This window comes from Alosa pseudoharengus, unplaced genomic scaffold, assembly GCF_046254945.1.
Source record: "Alosa pseudoharengus isolate Yale_2024_CS ecotype anadromous, Long Island Sound unplaced genomic scaffold, YU_APseudo_1.1 YU_APseudo_1.1_scf_7, whole genome shotgun sequence".
NCBI classification, from domain to species: Eukaryota; Metazoa; Chordata; class Actinopteri; order Clupeiformes; family Clupeidae; genus Alosa; species Alosa pseudoharengus.
In genome coordinates, this window is record NW_027468859.1 from 14,077,653 (window position 1) to 14,105,009 (window position 27,357).

Consider the following 27,357-nt stretch of genomic DNA (forward strand, 5'->3'; position numbering starts at 1 on the left):
AATTTGAAATTTACACATGCTAAGAAGTTTCAAGCTCGTCCAGCTCAGTGAGCTTCCGCTCAAATGCATGTCAGTGGCGCTGTGGCTTAGTTGGTTAAAGCGCCTGTCTAGTAAACAGGAGATCCTGGCTTCGAATCCCAGCAGTGCCTTATGTTGGACAAAATGGACCATCCTAAAAGGAGGATGACGTCAAACACAAACTCTTGGAAGTTGCATCCGTACCGCTTGAGAAAATGTACGCAAAACATTCTCACCTCTTTATGCACCGCTAGGATTTTCTGTTGACAATGACATAACTAGACTGCACACGCGTGCTCACAAACCAGACGTGACCTGATTCACTGAGGATGACTCAGTGAATGAGGTAGCCTAGCTTGTAAATTTGAGATTTACACATGCTAAGAAGTTTCAAGCTCGTCCAGCTCAGTGAGCTTCCGCTCAAATGCATGTCAGTGGCGCTGTGGCTTGGTTGGTTAAAGCGCCTGTCTAGTAAACAGGAGATCCTGGGTTCGAATCCCAGCAGTGCCTTATGTTGGACAAGATGCACCATCCGAAAAGGAGGATGATGCCAAACGCAACCTCTTGCGTGTTGAAAGTTGCATCCGTACCGTTTGAAAAAAAGTATGCAAAACACTAACACCTCTCTATCTTCCGCCAGCATTTTATTTAGACAATGAAATACCGTGACAGCACGCACACACTCACAAACCAACGCAAAGCTGCTTAAACACGTAGTACACGCACACCTCTGCCTTTAACCTACACCCTCCTAAACGTCTCGTCCCCTGTGACCTATGAAGATGACTCAGTGAAGGAGGTAGCCTAGGGTAAAAATTTGAGATTTACACTTTAAGACGTTTCAAGCTCGTCCAGCTCAGTGAGCTTCCGCTCAAATGCATGTCAGTGGCGCTGTGGCTTAGTTGGTTAAAGCGCCTGTCTAGTAAACAGGAGATCCTGGGTTCGAATCCCAGCAGTGCCTTATGTTGGACAAGATGGACCATCCGAAAAGGAGGATGATGCCAAACGCAACCTCTTGCGTGTTGAAAGTTGCATCCGTACCGTTTGAAAAAAAGTATGCAAAACACTAACACCTCTCTATCTTCCGCCAGCATTTTATTTAGACAATGAAATACCGTGACAGCACGCACACACTCACAAACCAACGCAAAGCTGCTTAAACACGTAGTACACGCACACCTCTGCCTTTAACCTACACCCTCCTAAACGTCTCGTCCCCTGTGACCTATGAAGATGACTCAGTGAAGGAGGTAGCCTAGGGTAAAAATTTGAGATTTACACGTTAAGACGTTTCAAGCTCGTCCAGCTCAGTGAGCTTCCGCTCAAATGCATGTCAGTGGCATGTGGCTTAATTGGTTAAAGCGCCTGTATAGTAAACAGGAGATCCTGGGTTCGAATCCCAGCAGTGCCTTATGTTGGACAAAATGGACCATCCTAAAAGGAGGATGACGTCAAACACAAACTCTTGGAAGTTGCATCCGTACCGCTTGAGAAAATGTACGCAAAACATTCTCACCTCTTTATTCACCGCTAGGATTTTATGTTGACAATGACATAACTAGACTGCACACGCGTGCTCACAAACCAGACTTGACCTGATTCACTGAGGATGACTCAGTGAATGAGGTAGCCTAGCTTGTAAATTTGAAATTTACACATGCTAAGAAGTTTCAAGCTCGTCCAGCTCAGTGAGCTTCCGCTCAAATGCATGTCAGTGGCGCTGTGGCTTAGTTGGTTAAAGCGCCTGTCTAGTAAACAGGAGATCCTGGGTTCGAATCCCAGCAGTGCCTTATGTTGGACAAAATGGACCATCCTAAAAGGAGGATGATGCCAAACGCAACCTCTTGCGTGTTGAAAGTTGCATCCGTACCGTTTGAAAAAAAGTATGCAAAACACTAACACCTCTCTATCTTCCGCCAGCATTTTATTTAGACAATGAAATACCGTGACAGCACGCACACACTCACAAACCAACGCAAAGCTGCTTAAACACGTAGTACACGCACACCTCTGCCTTTAACCTACACCCTCCTAAACGTCTCGTCCCCTGTGACCTATGAAGATGACTCAGTGAAGGAGGTAGCCTAGGGTAAAAATTTGAGATTTACACGTTAAGACGTTTCAAGCTCGTCCAGCTCAGTGAGCTTCCGCTCAAATGCATGTCAGTGGAATGTGGCTTAATTGGTTAAAGCGCCTGTATAGTAAACAGGAGATCCTGGGTTCGAATCCCAGCAGTGCCTTATGTTGGACAAAATGGACCATCCTAAAAGGAGGATGACGTCAAACACAAACTCTTGGAAGTTGCATCCGTACCGCTTGAGAAAATGTACGCAAAACATTCTCACCTCTTTATTCACCGCTAGGATTTTATGTTGACAATGACATAACTAGACTGCACACGCGTGCTCACAAACCAGACTTGACCTGATTCACTGAGGATGACTCAGTGAATGAGGTAGCCTAGCTTGTAAATTTGAAATTTACACATGCTAAGAAGTTTCAAGCTCGTCCAGCTCAGTGAGCTTCCGCTCAAATGCATGTCAGTGGCGCTGTGGCTTAGTTGGTTAAAGCGCCTGTCTAGTAAACAGGAGATCCTGGCTTCGAATCCCAGCAGTGCCTTATGTTGGACAAAATGGACCATCCTAAAAGGAGGATGATGTCAAACACAAACTCTTGGAAGTTGCATCCGTACCGCTTGAGAAAATGTACGCAAAACATTCTCACCTCTTTATGCACCGCTAGGATTTTCTGTTGACAATGACATAACTAGACTGCACACGCGTGCTCACAAACCAGACGTGACCTGATTCACTGAGGATGACTCAGTGAATGAGGTAGCCTAGCTTGTAAATTTGAGATTTACACATGCTAAGAAGTTTCAAGCTCGTCCAGCTCAGTGAGCTTCCGCTCAAATGCATGTCAGTGGCGCTGTGGCTTAGTTGGTTAAAGCGCCTGTCTAGTAAACAGGAGATCCTGGGTTCGAATCGCAGCAGTGCCTTATGTTGGACAAGATGCACCATCCGAAAAGGAGGATGATGCCAAACGCAACCTCTTGCGTGTTGAAAGTTGCATCCGTACCGTTTGAAAAAAAGTATGCAAAACACTAACACCTCTCTATCTTCCGCCAGCATTTTATTTAGACAATGAAATACCGTGACAGCACGCACACACTCACAAACCAACGCAAAGCTGCTTAAACACGTAGTACACGCACACCTCTGCCTTTAACCTACACCCTCCTAAACGTCTCGTCCCCTGTGACCTATGAAGATGACTCAGTGAAGGAGGTAGCCTAGGGTAAAAATTTGAGATTTACACGTTAAGATGTTTCAAGCTCGTCCAGCTCAGTGAGCTTCCGCTCAAATGCATGTCAGTGGCGCTGTGGCTTAGTTGGTTAAAGCGCCTGTCTAGTAAACAGGAGATCCTGGGTTCGAATCCCAGCAGTGCCTTATGTTGGACAAAATGGACCATCCTAAAAGGAGGATGACGTCAAACACAAACTCTTGGAAGTTGCATCCGTACCGCTTGAGAAAATGTACGCAAAACATTCTCACCTCTTTATTCACCGCTAGGATTTTATGTTGACAATGACATAACTAGACTGCACACGCGTGCTCACAAACCAGACTTGACCTGATTCACTGAGGATGACTCAGTGAATGAGGTAGCCTAGCTTGTAAATTTGAAATTTACACATGCTAAGAAGTTTCAAGCTCGTCCAGCTCAGTGAGCTTCCGCTCAAATGCATGTCAGTGGCGCTGTGGCTTAGTTGGTTAAAGCGCCTGTCTAGTAAACAGGAGATCCTGGCTTCGAATCCCAGCAGTGCCTTATGTTGGACAAAATGGACCATCCTAAAAGGAGGATGACGTCAAACACAAACTCTTGGAAGTTGCATCCGTACCGCTTGAGAAAATGTACGCAAAACATTCTCACCTCTTTATGCACCGCTAGGATTTTCTGTTGACAATGACATAACTAGACTGCACACGCGTGCTCACAAACCAGACGTGACCTGATTCACTGAGGATGACTCAGTGAATGAGGTAGCCTAGCTTGTAAATTTGAGATTTACACATGCTAAGAAGTTTCAAGCTCGTCCAGCTCAGTGAGCTTCCGCTCAAATGCATGTCAGTGGCGCTGTGGCTTAGTTGGTTAAAGCGCCTGTCTAGTAAACAGGAGATCCTGGGTTCGAATCGCAGCAGTGCCTTATGTTGGACAAGATGCACCATCCGAAAAGGAGGATGATGCCAAACGCAACCTCTTGCGTGTTGAAAGTTGCATCCGTACCGTTTGAAAAAAAGTATGCAAAACACTAACACCTCTCTATCTTCCGCCAGCATTTTATTTAGACAATGAAATACCGTGACAGCACGCACACACTCACAAACCAACGCAAAGCTGCTTAAACACGTAGTACACGCACACCTCTGCCTTTAACCTACACCCTCCTAAACGTCTCGTCCCCTGTGACCTATGAAGATGACTCAGTGAAGGAGGTAGCCTAGGGTAAAAATTTGAGATTTACACGTTAAGACGTTTCAAGCTCGTCCAGCTCAGTGAGCTTCCGCTCAAATGCATGTCAGTGGCGCTGTGGCTTAGTTGGTTAAAGCGCCTGTCTAGTAAACAGGAGATCCTGGGTTCGAATCCCAGCAGTGCCTTATGTTGGACAAAATGGACCATCCTAAAAGGAGGATGACGTCAAACACAAACTCTTGGAAGTTGCATCCGTACCGCTTGAGAAAATGTACGCAAAACATTCTCACCTCTTTATGCACCGCTAGGATTTTCTGTTGACAATGACATAACTAGACTGCACACGCGTGCTCACAAACCAGACGTGACCTGATTCACTGAGGATGACTCAGTGAATGAGGTAGCCTAGCTTGTAAATTTGAGATTTACACATGCTAAGAAGTTTCAAGCTCGTCCAGCTCAGTGAGCTTCCGCTCAAATGCATGTCAGTGGCGCTGTGGCTTAGTTGGTTAAAGCGCCTGTCTAGTAAACAGGAGATCCTGGGTTCGAATCCCAGCAGTGCCTTATGTTGGACAAGATGCACCATCCGAAAAGGAGGATGATGCCAAACGCAACCTCTTGCGTGTTGAAAGTTGCATCCGTACCGTTTGAAAAAAAGTATGCAAAACACTAACACCTCTCTATCTTCCGCCAGCATTTTATTTAGACAATGAAATACCGTGACAGCACGCACACACTCACAAACCAACGCAAAGCTGCTTAAACACGTAGTACACGCACACCTCTGCCTTTAACCTACACCCTCCTAAACGTCTCGTCCCCTGTGACCTATGAAGATGACTCAGTGAAGGACGTAGCCTAGGGTAAAAATTTGAGATTTACACGTTAAGACGTTTCAAGCTCGTCCAGCTCAGTGAGCTTCCGCTCAAATGCATGTCAGTGGCGCTGTGGCTTAGTTGGTTAAAGCGCCTGTCTAGTAAACAGGAGATCCTGGGTTCGAATCCCAGCAGTGCCTTATGTTGGACAAAATGGACCATCCTAAAAGGAGGATGACGTCAAACACAAACTCTTGGAAGTTGCATCCGTACCGCTTGAGAAAATGTACGCAAAACATTCTCACCTCTTTATGCACCGCTAGGATTTTCTGTTGACAATGACATAACTAGACTGCACACGCGTGCTCACAAACCAGACGTGACCTGATTCACTGAGGATGACTCAGTGAATGAGGTAGCCTAGCTTGTAAATTTGAGATTTACACATGCTAAGAAGTTTCAAGCTCGTCCAGCTCAGTGAGCTTCCGCTCAAATGCATGTCAGTGGCGCTGTGGCTTAGTTGGTTAAAGCGCCTGTCTAGTAAACAGGAGATCCTAGGTTCGAATCCCAGCAGTGCCTTATGTTGGACAAGATGGACCATCCGAAAAGGAGGATGATGCCAAACGCAACCTCTTGCGTGTTGAAAGTTGCATCCGTACCGTTTGAAAAAAACTATGCAAAACACTAACACCACTCTATCTTCTGCCAGCATTTTATTTAGACAATGAAATACCGTGACAGCACGCACACACTCACAAACCAACGCAAAGCTGCTTAAACACGTAGTACACGCACACCTCTGCCTTTAACCTACACCCTCCTAAACGTCTCGTCCCCTGTGACCTATGAAGATGACTCAGTGAAGGAGGTAGCCTAGGGTAAAAATTTGAGATTTACACGTTAAGACGTTTCAAGCTCGTCCAGCTCAGTGAGCTTCCGCTCAAATGCATGTCAGTGGCGCTGTGGCTTAGTTGGTTAAAGCGCCTGTCTAGTAAACAGGAGATCCTGGGTTCGAATCCCAGCAGTGCCTTATGTTGGACAAAATGGACCATCCTAAAAGGAGGATGACGTCAAACACAAACTCTTGGAAGTTGCATCCGTACCGCTTGAGAAAATGTACGCAAAACATTCTCACCTCTTTATGCACCGCTAGGATTTTCTGTTGACAATGACATAACTAGACTGCACACGCGTGCTCACAAACCAGACGTGACCTGATTCACTGAGGATGACTCAGTGAATGAGGTAGCCTAGCTTGTAAATTTGAGATTTACACATGCTAAGAAGTTTCAATCTCGTCCAGCTCAGTGAGCTTCCGCTCAAATGCATGTCAGTGGCGCTGTGGCTTAGTTGGTTAAAGCGCCTGTCTAGTAAACAGGAGATCCTGGGTTCGAATCCCAGCAGTGCCTTATGTTGGACAAGATGCACCATCCGAAAAGGAGGATGATGCCAAACGCAACCTCTTGCGTGTTGAAAGTTGCATCCGTACCGTTTGAAAAAAAGTATGCAAAACACTAACACCTCTCTATCTTCCGCCAGCATTTTATTTAGACAATGAAATACCGTGACAGCACGCACACACTCACAAACCAACGCAAAGCTGCTTAAACACGTAGTACACGCACACCTCTGCCTTTAACCTACACCCTCCTAAACGTCTCGTCCCCTGTGACCTATGAAGATGACTCAGTGAAGGAGGTAGCCTAGGGTAAAAATTTGAGATTTACACGTTAAGACGTTTCAAGCTCGTCCAGCTCAGTGAGCTTCCGCTCAAATGCATGTCAGTGGCGCTGTGGCTTAGTTGGTTAAAGCGCCTGTCTAGTAAACAGGAGATCCTGGGTTCGAATCCCAGCAGTGCCTTATGTTGGACAAAATGGACCATCCTAAAAGGAGGATGACGTCAAACACAAACTCTTGGAAGTTGCATCCGTACCGCTTGAGAAAATGTACGCAAAACATTCTCACCTCTTTATGCACCGCTAGGATTTTCTGTTGACAATGACATAACTAGACTGCACACGCGTGCTCACAAACCAGACGTGACCTGATTCACTGAGGATGACTCAGTGAATGAGGTAGCCTAGCTTGTAAATTTGAGATTTACACATGCTAAGAAGTTTCAATCTCGTCCAGCTCAGTGAGCTTCCGCTCAAATGCATGTCAGTGGCGCTGTGGCTTAGTTGGTTAAAGCGCCTGTCTAGTAAACAGGAGATCCTAGGTTCGAATCCCAGCAGTGCCTTATGTTGGACAAGATGGACCATCCGAAAAGGAGGATGATGCCAAACGCAACCTCTTGCGTGTTGAAAGTTGCATCCGTACCGTTTGAAAAAAACTATGCAAAACACTAACACCACTCTATCTTCTGCCAGCATTTTATTTAGACAATGAAATACCGTGACAGCACGCACACACTCACAAACCAACGCAAAGCTGCTTAAACACGTAGTACACGCACACCTCTGCCTTTAACCTACACCCTCCTAAACGTCTCGTCCCCTGTGACCTATGAAGATGACTCAGTGAAGGAGGTAGCCTAGGGTAAAAATTTGAGATTTACACGTTAAGACGTTTCAAGCTCGTCCAGCTCAGTGAGCTTCCGCTCAAATGCATGTCAGTGGCGCTGTGGCTTAGTTGGTTAAAGCGCCTGTCTAGTAAACAGGAGATCCTGGCTTCGAATCCCAGCAGTGCCTTATGTTGGACAAAATGGACCATCCTAAAAGGAGGATGACGTCAAACACAAACTCTTGGAAGTTGCATCCGTACCGCTTGAGAAAATGTACGCAAAACATTCTCACCTCTTTATGCACCGCTAGGATTTTCTGTTGACAATGACATAACTAGACTGCACACGCGTGCTCACAAACCAGACGTGACCTGATTCACTGAGGATGACTCAGTGAATGAGGTAGCCTAGCTTGTAAATTTGAGATTTACACATGCTAAGAAGTTTCAATCTCGTCCAGCTCAGTGAGCTTCCGCTCAAATGCATGTCAGTGGCGCTGTGGCTTAGTTGGTTAAAGCGCCTGTCTAGTAAACAGGAGATCCTGGGTTCGAATCCCAGCAGTGCCTTATGTTGGACAAGATGCACCATCCGAAAAGGAGGATGATGCCAAACGCAACCTCTTGCGTGTTGAAAGTTGCATCCGTACCGTTTGAAAAAAAGTATGCAAAACACTAACACCTCTCTATCTTCCGCCAGCATTTTATTTAGACAATGAAATACCGTGACAGCACGCACACACTCACAAACCAACGCAAAGCTGCTTAAACACGTAGTACACGCACACCTCTGCCTTTAACCTACACCCTCCTAAACGTCTCGTCCCCTGTGACCTATGAAGATGACTCAGTGAAGGAGGTAGCCTAGGGTAAAAATTTGAGATTTACACGTTAAGACGTTTCAAGCTCGTCCAGCTCAGTGAGCTTCCGCTCAAATGCATGTCAGTGGCGCTGTGGCTTAGTTGGTTAAAGCGCCTGTCTAGTAAACAGGAGATCCTGGGTTCGAATCCCAGCAGTGCCTTATGTTGGACAAAATGGACCATCCTAAAAGGAGGATGACGTCAAACACAAACTCTTGGAAGTTGCATCCGTACCGCTTGAGAAAATGTACGCAAAACATTCTCACCTCTTTATGCACCGCTAGGATTTTCTGTTGACAATGACATAACTAGACTGCACATGCGTGCTCACAAACCAGACGTGACCTGATTCACTGAGGATGACTCAGTGAATGAGGTAGCCTAGCTTGTAAATTTGAGATTTACACATGCTAAGAAGTTTCAAGCTCGTCCAGCTCAGTGAGCTTCCGCTCAAATGCATGTCAGTGGCGCTGTGGCTTAGTTGGTTAAAGCGCCTGTCTAGTAAACAGGAGATCCTAGGTTCGAATCCCAGCAGTGCCTTATGTTGGACAAGATGGACCATCCGAAAAGGAGGATGATGCCAAACGCAACCTCTTGCGTGTTGAAAGTTGCATCCGTACCGTTTGAAAAAAAGTATGCAAAACACTAACACCACTCTATCTTCTGCCAGCATTTTATTTAGACAATGAAATACCGTGACAGCACGCACACACTCACAAACCAACGCAAAGCTGCTTAAACACGTAGTACACGCACACCTCTGCCTTTAACCTACACCCTCCTAAACGTCTCGTCCCCTGTGACCTATGAAGATGACTCAGTGAAGGAGGTAGCCTAGGGTAAAAATTTGAGATTTACACGTTAAGACGTTTCAAGCTCGTCCAGCTCAGTGAGCTTCCGCTCAAATGCATGTCAGTGGCGCTGTGGCTTAGTTGGTTAAAGCGCCTGTCTAGTAAACAGGAGATCCTGGGTTCGAATCCCAGCAGTGCCTTATGTTGGACAAAATGGACCATCCTAAAAGGAGGATGACGTCAAACACAAACTCTTGGAAGTTGCATCCGTACCGCTTGAGAAAATGTACGCAAAACATTCTCACCTCTTTATGCACCGCTAGGATTTTCTGTTGACAATGACATAACTAGACTGCACACGCGTGCTCACAAACCAGACGTGACCTGATTCACTGAGGATGACTCAGTGAATGAGGTAGCCTAGCTTGTAAATTTGAGATTTACACATGCTAAGAAGTTTCAAGCTCGTCCAGCTCAGTGAGCTTCCGCTCAAATGCATGTCAGTGGCGCTGTGGCTTAGTTGGTTAAAGCGCCTGTCTAGTAAACAGGAGATCGATCCTAGGTTCGAATCCCAGCAGTGCCTTATGTTGGACAAGATGGACCATCCGAAAAGGAGGATGATGCCAAATGCAACCTCTTGCGTGTTGAAAGTTGCATCCGTACCGTTTGAAAAAAAGTATGCAAAACACTAACACCACTCTATCTTCTGCCAGCATTTTATTTAGACAATGAAATACCGTGACAGCACGCACACACTCACAAACCAACGCAAAGCTGCTTAAACACGTAGTACACGCACACCTCTGCCTTTAACCTACACCCTCCTAAACGTCTCGTCCCCTGTGACTTATGAAGATGACTCAGTGAAGGAGGTAGCCTAGGGTAAAAATTTGAGATTTACACGTTAAGACGTTTCAAGCTCGTCCAGCTCAGTGAGCTTCCGCTCAAATGCATGTCAGTGGCGCTGTGGCTTAGTTGGTTAAAGCGCCTGTCTAGTAAACAGGAGATCGATCCTGGGTTCGAATCCCAGCAGTGCCTTATGTTGGACAAAATGGACCATCCTAAAAGGAGGATGACGTCAAACACAAACTCTTGGAAGTTGCATCCGTACCGCTTGAGAAAATGTACGCAAAACATTCTCACCTCTTTATGCACCGCTAGGATTTTCTGTTGACAATGACATAACTAGACTGCACACACTTGCTCACAAACCAGACGTGACCTGATTCACTGAGGATGACTCAGTGAATGAGGTAGCCTAGCTTGTAAATTTGAGATTTACACATGCTAAGAAGTTTCAATCTCGTCCAGCTCAGTGAGCTTCCGCTCAAATGCATGTCAGTGGCGCTGTGGCTTAGTTGGTTAAAGCGCCTGTCTAGTAAACAGGAGATCCTAGGTTCGAATCCCAGCAGTGCCTTATGTTGGACAAGATGGACCATCCGAAAAGGAGGATGATGCCAAACGCAACCTCTTGCGTGTTGAAAGTTGCATCCGTACCGTTTGAAAAAAACTATGCAAAACACTAACACCACTCTATCTTCTGCCAGCATTTTATTTAGACAATGAAATACCGTGACAGCACGCACACACTCACAAACCAACGCAAAGCTGCTTAAACACGTAGTACACGCACACCTCTGCCTTTAACCTACACCCTCCTAAACGTCTCGTCCCCTGTGACCTATGAAGATGACTCAGTGAAGGAGGTAGCCTAGGGTAAAAATTTGAGATTTACACGTTAAGACGTTTCAAGCTCGTCCAGCTCAGTGAGCTTCCGCTCAAATGCATGTCAGTGGCGCTGTGGCTTAGTTGGTTAAAGCGCCTGTCTAGTAAACAGGAGATCCTGGCTTCGAATCCCAGCAGTGCCTTATGTTGGACAAAATGGACCATCCTAAAAGGAGGATGACGTCAAACACAAACTCTTGGAAGTTGCATCCGTACCGCTTGAGAAAATGTACGCAAAACATTCTCACCTCTTTATTCACCGCTAGGATTTTATGTTGACAATGACATAACTAGACTGCACACGCGTGCTCACAAACCAGACTTGACCTGATTCACTGAGGATGACTCAGTGAATGAGGTAGCCTAGCTTGTAAATTTGAAATTTACACATGCTAAGAAGTTTCAAGCTCGTCCAGCTCAGTGAGCTTCCGCTCAAATGCATGTCAGTGGCGCTGTGGCTTAGTTGGTTAAAGCGCCTGTCTAGTAAACAGGAGATCCTGGCTTCGAATCCCAGCAGTGCCTTATGTTGGACAAAATGGACCATCCTAAAAGGAGGATGACGTCAAACACAAACTCTTGGAAGTTGCATCCGTACCGCTTGAGAAAATGTACGCAAAACATTCTCACCTCTTTATGCACCGCTAGGATTTTCTGTTGACAATGACATAACTAGACTGCACACGCGTGCTCACAAACCAGACGTGACCTGATTCACTGAGGATGACTCAGTGAATGAGGTAGCCTAGCTTGTAAATTTGAGATTTACACATGCTAAGAAGTTTCAAGCTCGTCCAGCTCAGTGAGCTTCCGCTCAAATGCATGTCAGTGGCGCTGTGGCTTAGTTGGTTAAAGCGCCTGTCTAGTAAACAGGAGATCCTAGGTTCGAATCCCAGCAGTGCCTTATGTTGGACAAGATGGACCATCCGAAAAGGAGGATGATGCCAAACGCAACCTCTTGCGTGTTGAAAGTTGCATCCGTACCGTTTGAAAAAAACTATGCAAAACACTAACACCACTCTATCTTCTGCCAGCATTTTATTTAGACAATGAAATACCGTGACAGCACGCACACACTCACAAACCAACGCAAAGCTGCTTAAACACGTAGTACACGCACACCTCTGCCTTTAACCTACACCCTCCTAAACGTCTCGTCCCCTGTGACCTATGAAGATGACTCAGTGAAGGAGGTAGCCTAGGGTAAAAATTTGAGATTTACACGTTAAGACGTTTCAAGCTCGTCCAGCTCAGTGAGCTTCCGCTCAAATGCATGTCAGTGGCGCTGTGGCTTAGTTGGTTAAAGCGCCTGTCTAGTAAACAGGAGATCCTGGGTTCGAATCCCAGCAGTGCCTTATGTTGGACAAAATGGACCATCCTAAAAGGAGGATGACGTCAAACACAAACTCTTGGAAGTTGCATCCGTACCGCTTGAGAAAATGTACGCAAAACATTCTCACCTCTTTATGCACCGCTAGGATTTTCTGTTGACAATGACATAACTAGACTGCACACGCATGCTCACAAACCAGACGTGACCTGATTCACTGAGGATGACTCAGTGAATGAGGTAGCCTAGCTTGTAAATTTGAGATTTACACATGCTAAGAAGTTTCAAGCTCGTCCAGCTCAGTGAGCTTCCGCTCAAATGCATGTCAGTGGCGCTGTGGCTTAGTTGGTTAAAGCGCCTGTCTAGTAAACAGGAGATCCTAGGTTCGAATCCCAGCAGTGCCTTATGTTGGACAAGATGGACCATCCGAAAAGGAGGATGATGCCAAACGCAACCTCTTGCGTGTTGAAAGTTGCATCCGTACCGTTTGAAAAAAAGTATGCAAAACACTAACACCACTCTATCTTCTGCCAGCATTTTATTTAGACAATGAAATACCGTGACAGCACGCACACACTCACAAACCAACGCAAAGCTGCTTAAACACGTAGTACACGCACACCTCTGCCTTTAACCTACACCCTCCTAAACGTCTCGTCCCCTGTGACCTATGAAGATGACTCAGTGAAGGAGGTAGCCTAGGGTAAAAATTTGAGATTTACACGTTAAGACGTTTCAAGCTCGTCCAGCTCAGTGAGCTTCCGCTCAAATGCATGTCAGTGGCGCTGTGGCTTAGTTGGTTAAAGCGCCTGTCTAGTAAACAGGAGATCCTGGCTTCGAATCCCAGCAGTGCCTTATGTTGGACAAAATGGACCATCCTAAAAGGAGGATGACGTCAAACACAAACTCTTGGAAGTTGCATCCGTACCGCTTGAGAAAATGTACGCAAAACATTCTCACCTCTTTATGCACCGCTAGGATTTTCTGTTGACAATGACATAACTAGACTGCACACGCGTGCTCACAAACCAGACGTGACCTGATTCACTGAGGATGACTCAGTGAATGAGGTAGCCTAGCTTGTAAATTTGAGATTTACACATGCTAAGAAGTTTCAATCTCGTCCAGCTCAGTGAGCTTCCGCTCAAATGCATGTCAGTGGCGCTGTGGCTTAGTTGGTTAAAGCGCCTGTCTAGTAAACAGGAGATCCTAGGTTCGAATCCCAGCAGTGCCTTATGTTGGACAAGATGGACCATCCGAAAAGGAGGATGATGCCAAACGCAACCTCTTGCGTGTTGAAAGTTGCATCCGTACCGTTTGAAAAAAACTATGCAAAACACTAACACCACTCTATCTTCTGCCAGCATTTTATTTAGACAATGAAATACCGTGACAGCACGCACACACTCACAAACCAACGCAAAGCTGCTTAAACACGTAGTACACGCACACCTCTGCCTTTAACCTACACCCTCCTAAACGTCTCGTCCCCTGTGACCTATGAAGATGACTCAGTGAAGGAGGTAGCCTAGGGTAAAAATTTGAGATTTACACGTTAAGACGTTTCAAGCTCGTCCAGCTCAGTGAGCTTCCGCTCAAATGCATGTCAGTGGCGCTGTGGCTTAGTTGGTTAAAGCGCCTGTCTAGTAAACAGGAGATCCTGGCTTCGAATCCCAGCAGTGCCTTATGTTGGACAAAATGGACCATCCTAAAAGGAGGATGACGTCAAACACAAACTCTTGGAAGTTGCATCCGTACCGCTTGAGAAAATGTACGCAAAACATTCTCACCTCTTTATTCACCGCTAGGATTTTATGTTGACAATGACATAACTAGACTGCACACGCGTGCTCACAAACCAGACTTGACCTGATTCACTGAGGATGACTCAGTGAATGAGGTAGCCTAGCTTGTAAATTTGAAATTTACACATGCTAAGAAGTTTCAAGCTCGTCCAGCTCAGTGAGCTTCCGCTCAAATGCATGTCAGTGGCGCTGTGGCTTAGTTGGTTAAAGCGCCTGTCTAGTAAACAGGAGATCCTGGCTTCGAATCCCAGCAGTGCCTTATGTTGGACAAAATGGACCATCCTAAAAGGAGGATGACGTCAAACACAAACTCTTGGAAGTTGCATCCGTACCGCTTGAGAAAATGTACGCAAAACATTCTCACCTCTTTATGCACCGCTAGGATTTTCTGTTGACAATGACATAACTAGACTGCACACGCGTGCTCACAAACCAGACGTGACCTGATTCACTGAGGATGACTCAGTGAATGAGGTAGCCTAGCTTGTAAATTTGAGATTTACACATGCTAAGAAGTTTCAAGCTCGTCCAACTCAGTGAGCTTCCGCTCAAATGCATGTCAGTGGCGCTGTGGCTTAGTTGGTTAAAGCGCCTGTCTAGTAAACAGGAGATCGATCCTAGGTTCGAATCCCAGCAGTGCCTTATGTTGGACAAGATGGACCATCCGAAAAGGAGGATGATGCCAAACGCAACCTCTTGCGTGTTGAAAGTTGCATCCGTACCGTTTGAAAAAAAGTATGCAAAACACTAACACCACTCTATCTTCTGCCAGCATTTTATTTAGACAATGAAATACCGTGACAGCACGCACACACTCACAAACCAACGCAAAGCTGCTTAAACACGTAGTACACGCACACCTCTGCCTTTAACCTACACCCTCCTAAACGTCTCGTCCCCTGTGACCTATGAAGATGACTCAGTGAAGGAGGTAGCCTAGGGTAAAAATTTGAGATTTACACGTTAAGACGTTTCAAGCTCGTCCAGCTCAGTGAGCTTCCGCTCAAATGCATGTCAGTGGCGCTGTGGCTTAGTTGGTTAAAGCGCCTGTCTAGTAAACAGGAGATCCTGGGTTCGAATCCCAGCAGTGCCTTATGTTGGACAAAATGGACCATCCTAAAAGGAGGATGACGTCAAACACAAACTCTTGGAAGTTGCATCCGTACCGCTTGAGAAAATGTACGCAAAACATTCTCACCTCTTTATGCACCGCTAGGATTTTCTGTTGACAATGACATAACTAGACTGCACACGCATGCTCACAAACCAGACGTGACCTGATTCACTGAGGATGACTCAGTGAATGAGGTAGCCTAGCTTGTAAATTTGAGATTTACACATGCTAAGAAGTTTCAAGCTCGTCCAGCTCAGTGAGCTTCCGCTCAAATGCATGTCAGTGGCGCTGTGGCTTAGTTGGTTAAAGCGCCTGTCTAGTAAACAGGAGATCCTAGGTTCGAATCCCAGCAGTGCCTTATGTTGGACAAGATGGACCATCCGAAAAGGAGGATGATGCCAAACGCAACCTCTTGCGTGTTGAAAGTTGCATCCGTACCGTTTGAAAAAAAGTATGCAAAACACTAACACCACTCTATCTTCTGCCAGCATTTTATTTAGACAATGAAATACCGTGACAGCACGCACACACTCACAAACCAACGCAAAGCTGCTTAAACACGTAGTACACGCACACCTCTGCCTTTAACCTACACCCTCCTAAACGTCTCGTCCCCTGTGACCTATGAAGATGACTCAGTGAAGGAGGTAGCCTAGGGTAAAAATTTGAGATTTACACGTTAAGACGTTTCAAGCTCGTCCAGCTCAGTGAGCTTCCGCTCAAATGCATGTCAGTGGCGCTGTGGCTTAGTTGGTTAAAGCGCCTGTCTAGTAAACAGGAGATCCTGGCTTCGAATCCCAGCAGTGCCTTATGTTGGACAAAATGGACCATCCTAAAAGGAGGATGACGTCAAACACAAACTCTTGGAAGTTGCATCCGTACCGCTTGAGAAAATGTACGCAAAACATTCTCACCTCTTTATTCACCGCTAGGATTTTATGTTGACAATGACATAACTAGACTGCACACGCGTGCTCACAAACCAGACTTGACCTGATTCACTGAGGATGACTCAGTGAATGAGGTAGCCTAGCTTGTAAATTTGAAATTTACACATGCTAAGAAGTTTCAAGCTCGTCCAGCTCAGTGAGCTTCCGCTCAAATGCATGTCAGTGGCGCTGTGGCTTAGTTGGTTAAAGCGCCTGTCTAGTAAACAGGAGATCCTGGCTTCGAATCCCAGCAGTGCCTTATGTTGGACAAAATGGACCATCCTAAAAGGAGGATGACGTCAAACACAAACTCTTGGAAGTTGCATCCGTACCGCTTGAGAAAATGTACGCAAAACATTCTCACCTCTTTATGCACCGCTAGGATTTTCTGTTGACAATGACATAACTAGACTGCACACGCGTGCTCACAAACCAGACGTGACCTGATTCACTGAGGATGACTCAGTGAATGAGGTAGCCTAGCTTGTAAATTTGAGATTTACACATGCTAAGAAGTTTCAAGCTCGTCCAGCTCAGTGAGCTTCCGCTCAATCGCATGTCAGTGGCGCTGTGGCTTAGTTGGTTAAAGCGCTTGTTTAGTAAACAGGAGATCCTGGGTTCGAATCCCAGCAGTGCCTTATGTTGGACAAGATGGACCATCCGAAAAGGAGGATGATGCCAAACGCAACCTCTTGCGTGTTGAAAGTTGCATCCGTACCGTTTGAAAAAAAGTATGCAAAACACTAACACCTCTCTATCTTCCGCCAGCATTTTATTTAGACAATGAAATACCGTGACAGCACGCACACACTCACAAACCAACGCAAAGCTGCTTAAACACGTAGTACACGCACACCTCTGCCTTTAACCTACACCCTCCTAAACGTCTCGTCCCCTGTGACCTATGAAGATGACTCAGTGAAGGAGGTAGCCTAGGGTAAAAATTTGAGATTTACACGTTAAGACGTTTCAAGCTCGTCCAGCTCAGTGAGCTTCCGCTCAAATGCATGTCAGTGGCGCTGTGGCTTAGTTGGTTAAAGCGCCTGTCTAGTAAACAGGAGATCCTGGGTTCGAATCCCAGCAGTGCCTTATGTTGGACAAAATGGACCATCCTAAAAGGAGGATGACGTCAAACACAAACTCTTGGAAGTTGCATCCGTACCGCTTGAGAAAATGTACGCAAAACATTCTCACCTCTTTATGCACCGCTAGGATTTTCTGTTGACAATGACATAACTAGACTGCACACGCGTGCTCACAAACCAGACGTGACCTGATTCACTGAGGATGACTCAGTGAATGAGGTAGCCTAGCTTGTAAATTTGAGATTTACACATGCTAAGAAGTTTCAAGCTCGTCCAGCTCAGTGAGCTTCCGCTCAAATGCATGTCAGTGGCGCTGTGGCTTAGTTGGTTAAAGCGCCTGTCTAGTAAACAGGAGATCCTAGGTTCGAATCCCAGCAGTGCCTTATGTTGGACAAGATGGACCATCCGAAAAGGAGGATGATGCCAAACGCAACCTCTTGCGTGTTGAAAGTTGCATCCGTACCGTTTGAAAAAAAGTATGCAAAACACTAACACCACTCTATCTTCTGCCAGCATTTTATTTAGACAATGAAATACCGTGACAGCACGCACACACTCACAAACCAACGCAAAGCTGCTTAAACACGTAGTACACGCACACCTCTGCCTTTAACCTACACCCTCCTAAACGTCTCGTCCCCTGTGACCTATGAAGATGACTCAGTGAAGGAGGTAGCCTAGGGTAAAAATTTGAGATTTACACGTTAAGACGTTTCAAGCTCGTCCAGCTCAGTGAGCTTCCGCTCAAATGCATGTCAGTGGCGCTGTGGCTTAGTTGGTTAAAGCGCCTGTCTAGTAAACAGGAGATCCTGGGTTCGAATCCCAGCAGAGCCTTATGTTGGACAAAATGGACCATCCTAAAAGGAGGATGACGTCAAACACAAACTCTTGGAAGTTGCATCCGTACCGCTTGAGAAAATGTACGCAAAACATTCTCACCTCTTTATTCACCGCTAGGATTTTCTGTTGACAATGACATAACTAGACTGCACACGCGTGCTCACAAACCAGACGTGACCTGATTCACTGAGGATGACTCAGTGAATGAGGTAGCCTAGCTTGTAAATTTGAGATTTACACATGCTAAGAAGTTTCAATCTCGTCCAGCTCAGTGAGCTTCCGCTCAAATGCATGTCAGTGGCGCTGTGGCTTAGTTGGTTAAAGCGCCTGTCTAGTAAACAGGAGATCCTGGGTTCGAATCCCAGCAGTGCCTTATGTTGGACAAGATGCACCATCCGAAAAGGAGGATGATGCCAAACGCAACCTCTTGCGTGTTGAAAGTTGCATCCGTACCGTTTGAAAAAAAGTATGCAAAACACTAACACCTCTCTATCTTCCGCCAGCATTTTATTTAGACAATGAAATACCGTGACAGCACGCACACACTCACAAACCAACGCAAAGCTGCTTAAACACGTAGTACACGCACACCTCTGCCTTTAACCTACACCCTCCTAAACGTCTCGTCCCCTGTGACCTATGAAGATGACTCAGTGAAGGAGGTAGCCTAGGGTAAAAATTTGAGATTTACACGTTAAGACGTTTCAAGCTCGTCCAGCTCAGTGAGCTTCCGCTCAAATGCATGTCAGTGGCGCTGTGGCTTAGTTGGTTAAAGCGCCTGTCTAGTAAACAGGAGATCCTGGGTTCGAATCCCAGCAGTGCCTTATGTTGGACAAAATGGACCATCCTAAAAGGAGGATGACGTCAAACACAAACTCTTGGAAGTTGCATCCGTACCGCTTGAGAAAATGTACGCAAAACATTCTCACCTCTTTATGCACCGCTAGGATTTTCTGTTGACAATGACATAACTAGACTGCACATGCGTGCTCACAAACCAGACGTGACCTGATTCACTGAGGATGACTCAGTGAATGAGGTAGCCTAGCTTGTAAATTTGAGATTTACACATGCTAAGAAGTTTCAAGCTCGTCCAGCTCAGTGAGCTTCCGCTCAAATGCATGTCAGTGGCGCTGTGGCTTAGTTGGTTAAAGCGCCTGTCTAGTAAACAGGAGATCCTAGGTTCGAATCCCAGCAGTGCCTTATGTTGGACAAGATGGACCATCCGAAAAGGAGGATGATGCCAAACGCAACCTCTTGCGTGTTGAAAGTTGCATCCGTACCGTTTGAAAAAAAGTATGCAAAACACTAACACCACTCTATCTTCTGCCAGCATTTTATTTAGACAATGAAATACCGTGACAGCACGCACACACTCACAAACCAACGCAAAGCTGCTTAAACACGTAGTACACGCACACCTCTGCCTTTAACCTACACCCTCCTAAACGTCTCGTCCCCTGTGACCTATGAAGATGACTCAGTGAAGGAGGTAGCCTAGGGTAAAAATTTGAGATTTACACGTTAAGACGTTTCAAGCTCGTCCAGCTCAGTGAGCTTCCGCTCAAATGCATGTCAGTGGCGCTGTGGCTTAGTTGGTTAAAGCGCCTGTCTAGTAAACAGGAGATCCTGGCTTCGAATCCCAGCAGTGCCTTATGTTGGACAAGATGCACCATCCGAAAAGGAGGATGATGCCAAACGCAACCTCTTGCGTGTTGAAAGTTGCATCCGTACCGTTTGAAAAAAAGTATGCAAAACACTAACACCTCTCTATCTTCCGCCAGCATTTTATTTAGACAATGAAATACCGTGACAGCACGCACACACTCACAAACCAACGCAAAGCTGCTTAAACACGTAGTACACGCACACCTCTGCCTTTAACCTACACCCTCCTAAACGTCTCGTCCCCTGTGACCTATGAAGATGACTCAGTGAAGGAGGTAGCCTAGGGTAAAAATTTGAGATTTACACGTTAAGACGTTTCAAGCTCGTCCAGCTCAGTGAGCTTCCGCTCAAATGCATGTCAGTGGCGCTGTGGCTTAGTTGGTTAAAGCGCCTGTCTAGTAAACAGGAGATCCTGGCTTCGAATCCCAGCAGTGCCTTATGTTGGACAAAATGGACCATCCTAAAAGGAGGATGACGTCAAACACAAACTCTTGGAAGTTGCATCCGTACCGCTTGAGAAAATGTACGCAAAACATTCTCACCTCTTTATGCACCGCTAGGATTTTCTGTTGACAATGACATAACTAGACTGCACATGCGTGCTCACAAACCAGACGTGACCTGATTCACTGAGGATGACTCAGTGAATGAGGTAGCCTAGCTTGTAAATTTGAGATTTACACATGCTAAGAAGTTTCAAGCTCGTCCAGCTCAGTGAGCTTCCGCTCAAATGCATGTCAGTGGCGCTGTGGCTTAGTTGGTTAAAGCGCCTGTCTAGTAAACAGGAGATCCTGGGTTCGAATCCCAGCAGTGCCTTATGTTGGACAAGATGCACCATCCGAAAAGGAGGATGATGCCAAACGCAACCTCTTGCGTGTTGAAAGTTGCATCCGTACCGTTTGAAAAAAAGTATGCAAAACACTAACACCTCTCTATCTTCCGCCAGCATTTTATTTAGACAATGAAATACCGTGACAGCACGCACACACTCACAAACCAACGCAAAGCTGCTTAAACACGTAGTACACGCACACCTCTGCCTTTAACCTACACCCTCCTAAACGTCTCGTCCCCTGTGACCTATGAAGATGACTCAGTGAAGGAGGTAGCCTAGGGTAAAAATTTGAGATTTACACGTTAAGACGTTTCAAGCTCGTCCAGCTCAGTGAGCTTCCGCTCAAATGCATGTCAGTGGCGCTGTGGCTTAGTTGGTTAAAGCGCCTGTCTAGTAAACAGGAGATCCTGGGTTCGAATCCCAGCAGTGCCTTATGTTGGACAAAATGGACCATCCTAAAAGGAGGATGACGTCAAACACAAACTCTTGGAAGTTGCATCCGTACCGCTTGAGAAAATGTACGCAAAACATTCTCACCTCTTTATGCACCGCTAGGATTTTCTGTTGACAATGACATAACTAGACTGCACATGCGTGCTCACAAACCAGACGTGACCTGATTCACTGAGGATGACTCAGTGAATGAGGTAGCCTAGCTTGTAAATTTGAGATTTACACATGCTAAGAAGTTTCAAGCTCGTCCAGCTCAGTGAGCTTCCGCTCAAATGCATGTCAGTGGCGCTGTGGCTTAGTTGGTTAAAGCGCCTGTCTAGTAAACAGGAGATCCTAGGTTCGAATCCCAGCAGTGCCTTATGTTGGACAAGATGGACCATCCGAAAAGGAGGATGATGCCAAACGCAACCTCTTGCGTGTTGAAAGTTGCATCCGTACCGTTTGAAAAAAAGTATGCAAAACACTAACACCACTCTATCTTCTGCCAGCATTTTATTTAGACAATGAAATACCGTGACAGCACGCACACACTCACAAACCAACGCAAAGCTGCTTAAACACGTAGTACACGCACACCTCTGCCTTTAACCTACACCCTCCTAAACGTCTCGTCCCCTGTGACCTATGAAGATGACTCAGTGAAGGAGGTAGCCTAGGGTAAAAATTTGAGATTTACACGTTAAGACGTTTCAAGCTCGTCCAGCTCAGTGAGCTTCCGCTCAAATGCATGTCAGTGGCGCTGTGGCTTAGTTGGTTAAAGCGCCTGTCTAGTAAACAGGAGATCCTGGCTTCGAATCCCAGCAGTGCCTTATGTTGGACAAAATGGACCATCCTAAAAGGAGGATGACGTCAAACACAAACTCTTGGAAGTTGCATCCGTACCGCTTGAGAAAATGTACGCAAAACATTCTCACCTCTTTATTCACCGCTAGGATTTTATCTTGACAATGACATAACTAGACTGCACACGCGTGCTCACAAACCAGACTTGACCTGATTCACTGAGGATGACTCAGTGAATGAGGTAGCCTAGCTTGTAAATTTGAAATTTACACATGCTAAGAAGTTTCAAGCTCGTCCAGCTCAGTGAGCTTCCGCTCAAATGCATGTCAGTGGCGCTGTGGCTTAGTTGGTTAAAGCGCCTGTCTAGTAAACAGGAGATCCTAGGTTCGAATCCCAGCAGTGCCTTATGTTGGACAAGATGGACCATCCGAAAAGGAGGATGATGCCAAACGCAACCTCTTGCGTGTTGAAAGTTGCATCCGTACCGTTTGAAAAAAAGTATGCAAAACACTAACACCACTCTATCTTCTGCCAGCATTTTATTTAGACAATGAAATACCGTGACAGCACGCACACACTCACAAACCAACGCAAAGCTGCTTAAACACGTAGTACACGCACACCTCTGCCTTTAACCTACACCCTCCTAAACGTCTCGTCCCCTGTGACCTATGGAGATCACTCAGTGAAGGAGGTAGCCTAGGGTAAAAATTTGAGATTTACACGTTAAGACGTTTCAAGCTCGTCCAGCTCAGTGAGCTTCCGCTCAAATGCATGTCAGTGGCGCTGTGGCTTAGTTGGTTAAAGCGCCTGTCTAGTAAACAGGAGATCCTGGGTTCGAATCCCAGCAGTGCCTTATGTTGGACAAAATGGACCATCCTAAAAGGAGGATGACGTCAAACACAAACTCTTGGAAGTTGCATCCGTACCGCTTGAGAAAATGTACGCAAAACATTCTCACCTCTTTATGCACCGCTAGGATTTTCTGTTGACAATGACATAACTAGACTGCACACGCGTGCTCACAAACCAGACGTGACCTGATTCACTGAGGATGACTCAGTGAATGAGGTAGCCTAGTTTGTAAATTTGAAATTTACACATGCTAAGAAGTTTCAAGCTCGTCCAGCTCAGTGAGCTTCCGCTCAAATGCATGTCAGTGGCGCTGTGGCTTAGTTGGTTAAAGCGCCTGTCTAGTAAACAGGAGATCCTGGGTTCGAATCCCAGCAGTGCCTTATGTTGGACAAAATGGACCATCCTAAAAGGAGGATGACGTCAAACACAAACTCTTGGAAGTTGCATCCGTACCGCTTGAGAAAATGTACGCAAAACATTCTCACCTCTTTATGCACCGCTAGGATTTTCTGTTGACAATGACATAACTAGACTGCACACGCGTGCTCACAAACCAGACGTGACCTGATTCACTGAGGATGACTCAGTGAATGAGGTAGCCTAGCTTGTAAATTTGAGATTTACACATGCTAAGAAGTTTCAAGCTCGTCCAGCTCAGTGAGCTTCCGCTCAAATGCATGTCAGTGGCGCTGTGGCTTAGTTGGTTAAAGCGCCTGTCTAGTAAACAGGAGATCCTGGGTTCGAATCCCAGCAGTGCCTTATGTTGGACAAGATGCACCATCCGAAAAGGAGGATGATGCCAAACGCAACCTCTTGCGTGTTGAAAGTTGCATCCGTACCGTTTGAAAAAAAGTATGCAAAACACTAACACCTCTCTATCTTCCGCCAGCATTTTATTTAGACAATGAAATACCGTGACAGCACGCACACACTCACAAACCAACGCAAAGCTGCTTAAACACGTAGTACACGCACACCTCTGCCTTTAACCTACACCCTCCTAAACGTCTCGTCCCCTGTGACCTATGAAGATGACTCAGTGAAGGAGGTAGCCTAGGGTAAAAATTTGAGATTTACACGTTAAGACGTTTCAAGCTCGTCCAGCTCAGTGAGCTTCCGCTCAAATGCATGTCAGTGGCGCTGTGGCTTAGTTGGTTAAAGCGCCTGTCTAGTAAACAGGAGATCGATCCTGGGTTCGAATCCCAGCAGTGCCTTATGTTGGACAAGATGGACCATCCGAAAAGGAGGATGATGCCAAACGCAACCTCTTGCGTGTTGAAAGTTGCATCCGTACCGTTTGAAAAAAAGTATGCAAAACACTAACACCTCTCTATCTTCCGCCAGCATTTTATTTAGACAATGAAATACCGTGACAGCACGCACACACTCACAAACCAACGCAAAGCTGCTTAAACACTTAGTACACGCACACCTCTGCCTTTAACCTACACCCTCCTAAACGTCTCGTCCCCTGTGACCTATGAAGATGACTCAGTGAAGGAGGTAGCCTAGGGTAAAAATTTGAGATTTACACGTTAAGACGTTTCAAGCTCGTCCAGCTCAGTGAGCTTCCGCTCAAATGCATGTCAGTGGCGCTGTGGCTTAGTTGGTTAAAGCGCCTGTCTAGTAAACAGGAGATCCTGGGTTCGAATCCCAGCAGTGCCTTATGTTGGACAAAATGGACCATCCTAAAAGGAGGATGACGTCAAACACAAACTCTTGGAAGTTGCATCCGTACCGCTTGAGAAAATGTACGCAAAACATTCTCACCTCTTTATTCACCGCTAGGATTTTATGTTGACAATGACATAACTAGACTGCACACGCGTGCTCACAAACCAGACGTGACCTGATTCACTGAGGATGACTCAGTGAATGAGGTAGCCTAGCTTGTAAATTTGAGATTTACACATGCTAAGAAGTTTCAAGCTCGTCCAGCTCAGTCAGCTTCCGCTCAAATGCATGTCAGTGGCGCTGTGGCTTAGTTGGTTAAAGCGCCTGTCTAGTAAACAGGAGATCCTGGGTTCGAATCCCAGCAGTGCCTTATGTTGGACAAGATGGACCATCCGAAAAGGAGGATGATGCCAAACGCAACCTCTTGCGTGTTGAAAGTTGCATCCGTACCGTTTGAAAAAAAGTATGCAAAACACTAACACCTCTCTATCTTCCGCCAGCATTTTATTTAGACAATGAAATACCGTGACAGCACGCACACAATCACAAACCAACGCAAAGCTGCTTAAACACGTAGTACACGCACACCTCTGCCTTTAACCTACACCCTCCTAAACGTCTCGTCCCCTGTGACCTATGAAGATGACTCAGTGAAGGAGGTAGCCTAGGGTAAAAATTTGAGATTTACACGTCAAGACGTTTCAAGCTCGTCCAGCTCAGTGAGCTTCCGCTCAAATGCATGTCAGTGGCATGTGGCTTAATTGGTTAAAGCGCCTGTCTAGTAAACAGGAGATCCTGGGTTTGAATCCCAGCAGTGCCTTATGTTGGACAAAATGGACCATCCTAAAAGGAGGATGACGTCAAACACAAACTCTTGGAAGTTGCATCCGTACCGCTTGAGAAAATGTACGCAAAACATTCTCACCTCTTTATTCACCGCTAGGATTTTATGTTGACAATGACATAACTAGACTGCACACGCGTGCTCACAAACCAGACTTGACCTGATTCACTGAGGATGACTCAGTGAATGAGGTAGCCCAGCTTGTAAATTTGAAATTTACACATGCTAAGAAGTTTCAAGCTCGTCCAGCTCAGTGAGCTTCCGCTCAAATGCATGTCAGTGGCGCTGTGGCTTAGTTGGTTAAAGCGCCTGTCTAGTAAACAGGAGATCCTGGGTTCGAATCCCAGCAGTGCCTTATGTTGGACAAAATGGACCATCCTAAAAGGAGGATGACGTCAAACACAAACTCTTGGAAGTTGCATCCGTACCGCTTGAGAAAATGTACGCAAAACATTCTCACCTCTTTATTCACCGCTAGGATTTTATGTTGACAATGACATAACTAGACTGCACACGCGTGCTCACAAACCAGACGTGACCTGATTCACTGAGGATGACTCAGTGAATGAGGTAGCCTAGCTTGTAAATTTGAGATTTACACATGCTAAGAAGTTTCAAGCTCGTCCAGCTCAGTCAGCTTCCGCTCAAATGCATGTCAGTGGCGCTGTGGCTTAGTTGGTTAAAGCGCCTGTCTAGTAAACAGGAGATCCTGGGTTCGACACCCAGCAGTGCCTTATGTTGGACAAGATGGACCATCCGAAAAGGAGGATGATGCCAAACGCAACCTCTTGCGTGTTGAAAGTTGCATCCGTACCGTTTGAAAAAAAGTATGCAAAACACTAACACCTCTCTATCTTCCGCCAGCATTTTATTTAGACAATGAAATACCGTGACAGCACGCACACACTCACAAACCAACGCAAAGCTGCTTAAACACGTAGTACACGCACACCTCTGCCTTTAACCTACACCCTCCTAAACGTCTCGTCCCCTGTGACCTATGAAGATGACTCAGTGAAGGAGGTAGCCTAGGGTAAAAATTTGAGATTTACACGTTAAGACGTTTCAAGCTCGTCCAGCTCAGTGAGCTTCCGCTCAAATGCATGTCAGTGGCGCTGTGGCTTAGTTGGTTAAAGCGCCTGTCTAGTAAACAGGAGATCCTGGCTTCGAATCCCAGCAGTGCCTTATGTTGGACAAAATGGACCATCCTAAAAGGAGGATGACGTCAAACACAAACTCTTGGAAGTTGCATCCGTACCGCTTGAGAAAATGTACGCAAAACATTCCCACCTCTTTATTCACCGCTAGGATTTTATGTTGACAATGACATAACTAGACTGCACACGCGTGCTCACAAACCAGACTTGACCTGATTCACTGAGGATGACTCAGTGAATGAGGTAGCCTAGCTTGTAAATTTGAAATTTACACATGCTAAGAAGTTTCAAGCTCGTCCAGCTCAGTGAGCTTCCGCTCAAATGCATGTCAGTGGCGCTGTGGCTTAGTTGGTTAAAGCGCCTGTCTAGTAAACAGGAGATCCTGGCTTCGAATCCCAGCAGTGCCTTATGTTGGACAAAATGGACCATCCTAAAAGGAGGATGACGTCAAACACAAACTCTTGGAAGTTGCATCCGTACCGCTTGAGAAAATGTACGCAAAACATTCTCACCTCTTTATGCACCGCTAGGATTTTCTGTTGACAATGACATAACTAGACTGCACACGCGTGCTCACAAACCAGACATGACCTGATTCACTGAGGATGACTCAGTGAATGAGGTAGCCTAGCTTGTAAATTTGAGATTTACACATGCTAAGAAGTTTCAAGCTCGTCCAGCTCAGTGAGCTTCCGCTCAAATGCATGTCAGTGGCGCTGTGGCTTAGTTGGTTAAAGCGCCTGTCTAGTAAACAGGAGATCCTGGGTTCGAATCCCAGCAGTGCCTTATGTTGGACAAGATGCACCA

General features: G+C 46.0%; 66 non-coding genes across 66 annotated transcripts; all 66 read left to right on the plus strand.

Moving 5' to 3' along the window:
* The first annotated feature begins 75 nt into the window (after positions 1 to 75).
* trnat-agu (transfer RNA threonine (anticodon AGU)) lies at positions 76 to 149 on the plus strand. Its single transcript has one exon. It is a non-coding gene; the product is annotated as a tRNA-Thr (tRNA).
* A 305-nt stretch (positions 150 to 454) lies between these two features.
* trnat-agu (transfer RNA threonine (anticodon AGU)) lies at positions 455 to 528 on the plus strand. The gene has a single exon. It is a non-coding gene; the product is annotated as a tRNA-Thr (tRNA).
* Positions 529 to 905: 377 nt separating this feature from the next.
* Positions 906 to 979, plus strand: trnat-agu (transfer RNA threonine (anticodon AGU)). Its single transcript has one exon. It is a non-coding gene; the product is annotated as a tRNA-Thr (tRNA).
* A 377-nt stretch (positions 980 to 1,356) lies between these two features.
* On the plus strand, positions 1,357 to 1,429 carry trnat-agu (transfer RNA threonine (anticodon AGU)). Its single transcript has one exon. It is a non-coding gene; the product is annotated as a tRNA-Thr (tRNA).
* A 305-nt stretch (positions 1,430 to 1,734) lies between these two features.
* Positions 1,735 to 1,808, plus strand: trnat-agu (transfer RNA threonine (anticodon AGU)). The gene has a single exon. It is a non-coding gene; the product is annotated as a tRNA-Thr (tRNA).
* Positions 1,809 to 2,563: 755 nt separating this feature from the next.
* Positions 2,564 to 2,637, plus strand: trnat-agu (transfer RNA threonine (anticodon AGU)). Its single transcript has one exon. It is a non-coding gene; the product is annotated as a tRNA-Thr (tRNA).
* A 305-nt stretch (positions 2,638 to 2,942) lies between these two features.
* Positions 2,943 to 3,016, plus strand: trnat-agu (transfer RNA threonine (anticodon AGU)). The gene has a single exon. It is a non-coding gene; the product is annotated as a tRNA-Thr (tRNA).
* A 377-nt stretch (positions 3,017 to 3,393) lies between these two features.
* trnat-agu (transfer RNA threonine (anticodon AGU)) lies at positions 3,394 to 3,467 on the plus strand. The gene has a single exon. It is a non-coding gene; the product is annotated as a tRNA-Thr (tRNA).
* A 305-nt stretch (positions 3,468 to 3,772) lies between these two features.
* Positions 3,773 to 3,846, plus strand: trnat-agu (transfer RNA threonine (anticodon AGU)). Its single transcript has one exon. It is a non-coding gene; the product is annotated as a tRNA-Thr (tRNA).
* A 305-nt stretch (positions 3,847 to 4,151) lies between these two features.
* Positions 4,152 to 4,225, plus strand: trnat-agu (transfer RNA threonine (anticodon AGU)). Its single transcript has one exon. It is a non-coding gene; the product is annotated as a tRNA-Thr (tRNA).
* Positions 4,226 to 4,602: 377 nt separating this feature from the next.
* On the plus strand, positions 4,603 to 4,676 carry trnat-agu (transfer RNA threonine (anticodon AGU)). The gene has a single exon. It is a non-coding gene; the product is annotated as a tRNA-Thr (tRNA).
* A 305-nt stretch (positions 4,677 to 4,981) lies between these two features.
* On the plus strand, positions 4,982 to 5,055 carry trnat-agu (transfer RNA threonine (anticodon AGU)). Its single transcript has one exon. It is a non-coding gene; the product is annotated as a tRNA-Thr (tRNA).
* Positions 5,056 to 5,432: 377 nt separating this feature from the next.
* Positions 5,433 to 5,506, plus strand: trnat-agu (transfer RNA threonine (anticodon AGU)). Its single transcript has one exon. It is a non-coding gene; the product is annotated as a tRNA-Thr (tRNA).
* A 305-nt stretch (positions 5,507 to 5,811) lies between these two features.
* Positions 5,812 to 5,885, plus strand: trnat-agu (transfer RNA threonine (anticodon AGU)). Its single transcript has one exon. It is a non-coding gene; the product is annotated as a tRNA-Thr (tRNA).
* Positions 5,886 to 6,262: 377 nt separating this feature from the next.
* trnat-agu (transfer RNA threonine (anticodon AGU)) lies at positions 6,263 to 6,336 on the plus strand. The gene has a single exon. It is a non-coding gene; the product is annotated as a tRNA-Thr (tRNA).
* Positions 6,337 to 6,641: 305 nt separating this feature from the next.
* trnat-agu (transfer RNA threonine (anticodon AGU)) lies at positions 6,642 to 6,715 on the plus strand. The gene has a single exon. It is a non-coding gene; the product is annotated as a tRNA-Thr (tRNA).
* Positions 6,716 to 7,092: 377 nt separating this feature from the next.
* trnat-agu (transfer RNA threonine (anticodon AGU)) lies at positions 7,093 to 7,166 on the plus strand. Its single transcript has one exon. It is a non-coding gene; the product is annotated as a tRNA-Thr (tRNA).
* A 305-nt stretch (positions 7,167 to 7,471) lies between these two features.
* On the plus strand, positions 7,472 to 7,545 carry trnat-agu (transfer RNA threonine (anticodon AGU)). Its single transcript has one exon. It is a non-coding gene; the product is annotated as a tRNA-Thr (tRNA).
* Positions 7,546 to 7,922: 377 nt separating this feature from the next.
* Positions 7,923 to 7,996, plus strand: trnat-agu (transfer RNA threonine (anticodon AGU)). The gene has a single exon. It is a non-coding gene; the product is annotated as a tRNA-Thr (tRNA).
* A 305-nt stretch (positions 7,997 to 8,301) lies between these two features.
* On the plus strand, positions 8,302 to 8,375 carry trnat-agu (transfer RNA threonine (anticodon AGU)). The gene has a single exon. It is a non-coding gene; the product is annotated as a tRNA-Thr (tRNA).
* A 377-nt stretch (positions 8,376 to 8,752) lies between these two features.
* Positions 8,753 to 8,826, plus strand: trnat-agu (transfer RNA threonine (anticodon AGU)). Its single transcript has one exon. It is a non-coding gene; the product is annotated as a tRNA-Thr (tRNA).
* A 305-nt stretch (positions 8,827 to 9,131) lies between these two features.
* trnat-agu (transfer RNA threonine (anticodon AGU)) lies at positions 9,132 to 9,205 on the plus strand. The gene has a single exon. It is a non-coding gene; the product is annotated as a tRNA-Thr (tRNA).
* A 377-nt stretch (positions 9,206 to 9,582) lies between these two features.
* On the plus strand, positions 9,583 to 9,656 carry trnat-agu (transfer RNA threonine (anticodon AGU)). Its single transcript has one exon. It is a non-coding gene; the product is annotated as a tRNA-Thr (tRNA).
* Positions 9,657 to 9,961: 305 nt separating this feature from the next.
* trnat-agu (transfer RNA threonine (anticodon AGU)) lies at positions 9,962 to 10,039 on the plus strand. The gene has a single exon. It is a non-coding gene; the product is annotated as a tRNA-Thr (tRNA).
* Positions 10,040 to 10,416: 377 nt separating this feature from the next.
* trnat-agu (transfer RNA threonine (anticodon AGU)) lies at positions 10,417 to 10,494 on the plus strand. Its single transcript has one exon. It is a non-coding gene; the product is annotated as a tRNA-Thr (tRNA).
* Positions 10,495 to 10,799: 305 nt separating this feature from the next.
* trnat-agu (transfer RNA threonine (anticodon AGU)) lies at positions 10,800 to 10,873 on the plus strand. Its single transcript has one exon. It is a non-coding gene; the product is annotated as a tRNA-Thr (tRNA).
* A 377-nt stretch (positions 10,874 to 11,250) lies between these two features.
* On the plus strand, positions 11,251 to 11,324 carry trnat-agu (transfer RNA threonine (anticodon AGU)). Its single transcript has one exon. It is a non-coding gene; the product is annotated as a tRNA-Thr (tRNA).
* Positions 11,325 to 11,629: 305 nt separating this feature from the next.
* trnat-agu (transfer RNA threonine (anticodon AGU)) lies at positions 11,630 to 11,703 on the plus strand. The gene has a single exon. It is a non-coding gene; the product is annotated as a tRNA-Thr (tRNA).
* Positions 11,704 to 12,008: 305 nt separating this feature from the next.
* On the plus strand, positions 12,009 to 12,082 carry trnat-agu (transfer RNA threonine (anticodon AGU)). Its single transcript has one exon. It is a non-coding gene; the product is annotated as a tRNA-Thr (tRNA).
* A 377-nt stretch (positions 12,083 to 12,459) lies between these two features.
* On the plus strand, positions 12,460 to 12,533 carry trnat-agu (transfer RNA threonine (anticodon AGU)). The gene has a single exon. It is a non-coding gene; the product is annotated as a tRNA-Thr (tRNA).
* A 305-nt stretch (positions 12,534 to 12,838) lies between these two features.
* trnat-agu (transfer RNA threonine (anticodon AGU)) lies at positions 12,839 to 12,912 on the plus strand. Its single transcript has one exon. It is a non-coding gene; the product is annotated as a tRNA-Thr (tRNA).
* A 377-nt stretch (positions 12,913 to 13,289) lies between these two features.
* trnat-agu (transfer RNA threonine (anticodon AGU)) lies at positions 13,290 to 13,363 on the plus strand. Its single transcript has one exon. It is a non-coding gene; the product is annotated as a tRNA-Thr (tRNA).
* A 305-nt stretch (positions 13,364 to 13,668) lies between these two features.
* On the plus strand, positions 13,669 to 13,742 carry trnat-agu (transfer RNA threonine (anticodon AGU)). The gene has a single exon. It is a non-coding gene; the product is annotated as a tRNA-Thr (tRNA).
* A 377-nt stretch (positions 13,743 to 14,119) lies between these two features.
* On the plus strand, positions 14,120 to 14,193 carry trnat-agu (transfer RNA threonine (anticodon AGU)). The gene has a single exon. It is a non-coding gene; the product is annotated as a tRNA-Thr (tRNA).
* Positions 14,194 to 14,498: 305 nt separating this feature from the next.
* trnat-agu (transfer RNA threonine (anticodon AGU)) lies at positions 14,499 to 14,572 on the plus strand. Its single transcript has one exon. It is a non-coding gene; the product is annotated as a tRNA-Thr (tRNA).
* Positions 14,573 to 14,877: 305 nt separating this feature from the next.
* trnat-agu (transfer RNA threonine (anticodon AGU)) lies at positions 14,878 to 14,955 on the plus strand. Its single transcript has one exon. It is a non-coding gene; the product is annotated as a tRNA-Thr (tRNA).
* Positions 14,956 to 15,332: 377 nt separating this feature from the next.
* On the plus strand, positions 15,333 to 15,406 carry trnat-agu (transfer RNA threonine (anticodon AGU)). Its single transcript has one exon. It is a non-coding gene; the product is annotated as a tRNA-Thr (tRNA).
* A 305-nt stretch (positions 15,407 to 15,711) lies between these two features.
* Positions 15,712 to 15,785, plus strand: trnat-agu (transfer RNA threonine (anticodon AGU)). Its single transcript has one exon. It is a non-coding gene; the product is annotated as a tRNA-Thr (tRNA).
* Positions 15,786 to 16,162: 377 nt separating this feature from the next.
* Positions 16,163 to 16,236, plus strand: trnat-agu (transfer RNA threonine (anticodon AGU)). The gene has a single exon. It is a non-coding gene; the product is annotated as a tRNA-Thr (tRNA).
* Positions 16,237 to 16,541: 305 nt separating this feature from the next.
* Positions 16,542 to 16,615, plus strand: trnat-agu (transfer RNA threonine (anticodon AGU)). Its single transcript has one exon. It is a non-coding gene; the product is annotated as a tRNA-Thr (tRNA).
* Positions 16,616 to 16,920: 305 nt separating this feature from the next.
* Positions 16,921 to 16,994, plus strand: trnat-agu (transfer RNA threonine (anticodon AGU)). Its single transcript has one exon. It is a non-coding gene; the product is annotated as a tRNA-Thr (tRNA).
* A 377-nt stretch (positions 16,995 to 17,371) lies between these two features.
* trnat-agu (transfer RNA threonine (anticodon AGU)) lies at positions 17,372 to 17,445 on the plus strand. Its single transcript has one exon. It is a non-coding gene; the product is annotated as a tRNA-Thr (tRNA).
* Positions 17,446 to 17,750: 305 nt separating this feature from the next.
* trnat-agu (transfer RNA threonine (anticodon AGU)) lies at positions 17,751 to 17,824 on the plus strand. Its single transcript has one exon. It is a non-coding gene; the product is annotated as a tRNA-Thr (tRNA).
* Positions 17,825 to 18,201: 377 nt separating this feature from the next.
* trnat-agu (transfer RNA threonine (anticodon AGU)) lies at positions 18,202 to 18,275 on the plus strand. The gene has a single exon. It is a non-coding gene; the product is annotated as a tRNA-Thr (tRNA).
* A 305-nt stretch (positions 18,276 to 18,580) lies between these two features.
* On the plus strand, positions 18,581 to 18,654 carry trnat-agu (transfer RNA threonine (anticodon AGU)). The gene has a single exon. It is a non-coding gene; the product is annotated as a tRNA-Thr (tRNA).
* Positions 18,655 to 19,031: 377 nt separating this feature from the next.
* Positions 19,032 to 19,105, plus strand: trnat-agu (transfer RNA threonine (anticodon AGU)). The gene has a single exon. It is a non-coding gene; the product is annotated as a tRNA-Thr (tRNA).
* A 305-nt stretch (positions 19,106 to 19,410) lies between these two features.
* On the plus strand, positions 19,411 to 19,484 carry trnat-agu (transfer RNA threonine (anticodon AGU)). Its single transcript has one exon. It is a non-coding gene; the product is annotated as a tRNA-Thr (tRNA).
* A 377-nt stretch (positions 19,485 to 19,861) lies between these two features.
* Positions 19,862 to 19,935, plus strand: trnat-agu (transfer RNA threonine (anticodon AGU)). Its single transcript has one exon. It is a non-coding gene; the product is annotated as a tRNA-Thr (tRNA).
* A 377-nt stretch (positions 19,936 to 20,312) lies between these two features.
* Positions 20,313 to 20,386, plus strand: trnat-agu (transfer RNA threonine (anticodon AGU)). Its single transcript has one exon. It is a non-coding gene; the product is annotated as a tRNA-Thr (tRNA).
* Positions 20,387 to 20,691: 305 nt separating this feature from the next.
* Positions 20,692 to 20,765, plus strand: trnat-agu (transfer RNA threonine (anticodon AGU)). Its single transcript has one exon. It is a non-coding gene; the product is annotated as a tRNA-Thr (tRNA).
* Positions 20,766 to 21,142: 377 nt separating this feature from the next.
* trnat-agu (transfer RNA threonine (anticodon AGU)) lies at positions 21,143 to 21,216 on the plus strand. Its single transcript has one exon. It is a non-coding gene; the product is annotated as a tRNA-Thr (tRNA).
* A 305-nt stretch (positions 21,217 to 21,521) lies between these two features.
* trnat-agu (transfer RNA threonine (anticodon AGU)) lies at positions 21,522 to 21,595 on the plus strand. Its single transcript has one exon. It is a non-coding gene; the product is annotated as a tRNA-Thr (tRNA).
* Positions 21,596 to 21,972: 377 nt separating this feature from the next.
* Positions 21,973 to 22,046, plus strand: trnat-agu (transfer RNA threonine (anticodon AGU)). Its single transcript has one exon. It is a non-coding gene; the product is annotated as a tRNA-Thr (tRNA).
* Positions 22,047 to 22,351: 305 nt separating this feature from the next.
* Positions 22,352 to 22,425, plus strand: trnat-agu (transfer RNA threonine (anticodon AGU)). The gene has a single exon. It is a non-coding gene; the product is annotated as a tRNA-Thr (tRNA).
* Positions 22,426 to 22,802: 377 nt separating this feature from the next.
* trnat-agu (transfer RNA threonine (anticodon AGU)) lies at positions 22,803 to 22,876 on the plus strand. The gene has a single exon. It is a non-coding gene; the product is annotated as a tRNA-Thr (tRNA).
* A 305-nt stretch (positions 22,877 to 23,181) lies between these two features.
* On the plus strand, positions 23,182 to 23,255 carry trnat-agu (transfer RNA threonine (anticodon AGU)). The gene has a single exon. It is a non-coding gene; the product is annotated as a tRNA-Thr (tRNA).
* Positions 23,256 to 23,560: 305 nt separating this feature from the next.
* trnat-agu (transfer RNA threonine (anticodon AGU)) lies at positions 23,561 to 23,634 on the plus strand. The gene has a single exon. It is a non-coding gene; the product is annotated as a tRNA-Thr (tRNA).
* Positions 23,635 to 24,011: 377 nt separating this feature from the next.
* Positions 24,012 to 24,089, plus strand: trnat-agu (transfer RNA threonine (anticodon AGU)). The gene has a single exon. It is a non-coding gene; the product is annotated as a tRNA-Thr (tRNA).
* A 377-nt stretch (positions 24,090 to 24,466) lies between these two features.
* Positions 24,467 to 24,540, plus strand: trnat-agu (transfer RNA threonine (anticodon AGU)). The gene has a single exon. It is a non-coding gene; the product is annotated as a tRNA-Thr (tRNA).
* Positions 24,541 to 24,845: 305 nt separating this feature from the next.
* Positions 24,846 to 24,919, plus strand: trnat-agu (transfer RNA threonine (anticodon AGU)). The gene has a single exon. It is a non-coding gene; the product is annotated as a tRNA-Thr (tRNA).
* Positions 24,920 to 25,296: 377 nt separating this feature from the next.
* trnat-agu (transfer RNA threonine (anticodon AGU)) lies at positions 25,297 to 25,369 on the plus strand. The gene has a single exon. It is a non-coding gene; the product is annotated as a tRNA-Thr (tRNA).
* Positions 25,370 to 25,674: 305 nt separating this feature from the next.
* trnat-agu (transfer RNA threonine (anticodon AGU)) lies at positions 25,675 to 25,748 on the plus strand. Its single transcript has one exon. It is a non-coding gene; the product is annotated as a tRNA-Thr (tRNA).
* Positions 25,749 to 26,053: 305 nt separating this feature from the next.
* On the plus strand, positions 26,054 to 26,127 carry trnat-agu (transfer RNA threonine (anticodon AGU)). Its single transcript has one exon. It is a non-coding gene; the product is annotated as a tRNA-Thr (tRNA).
* A 377-nt stretch (positions 26,128 to 26,504) lies between these two features.
* On the plus strand, positions 26,505 to 26,578 carry trnat-agu (transfer RNA threonine (anticodon AGU)). Its single transcript has one exon. It is a non-coding gene; the product is annotated as a tRNA-Thr (tRNA).
* A 305-nt stretch (positions 26,579 to 26,883) lies between these two features.
* trnat-agu (transfer RNA threonine (anticodon AGU)) lies at positions 26,884 to 26,957 on the plus strand. Its single transcript has one exon. It is a non-coding gene; the product is annotated as a tRNA-Thr (tRNA).
* A 305-nt stretch (positions 26,958 to 27,262) lies between these two features.
* trnat-agu (transfer RNA threonine (anticodon AGU)) lies at positions 27,263 to 27,336 on the plus strand. The gene has a single exon. It is a non-coding gene; the product is annotated as a tRNA-Thr (tRNA).
* The last annotated feature ends 21 nt before the right edge of the window (positions 27,337 to 27,357 follow it).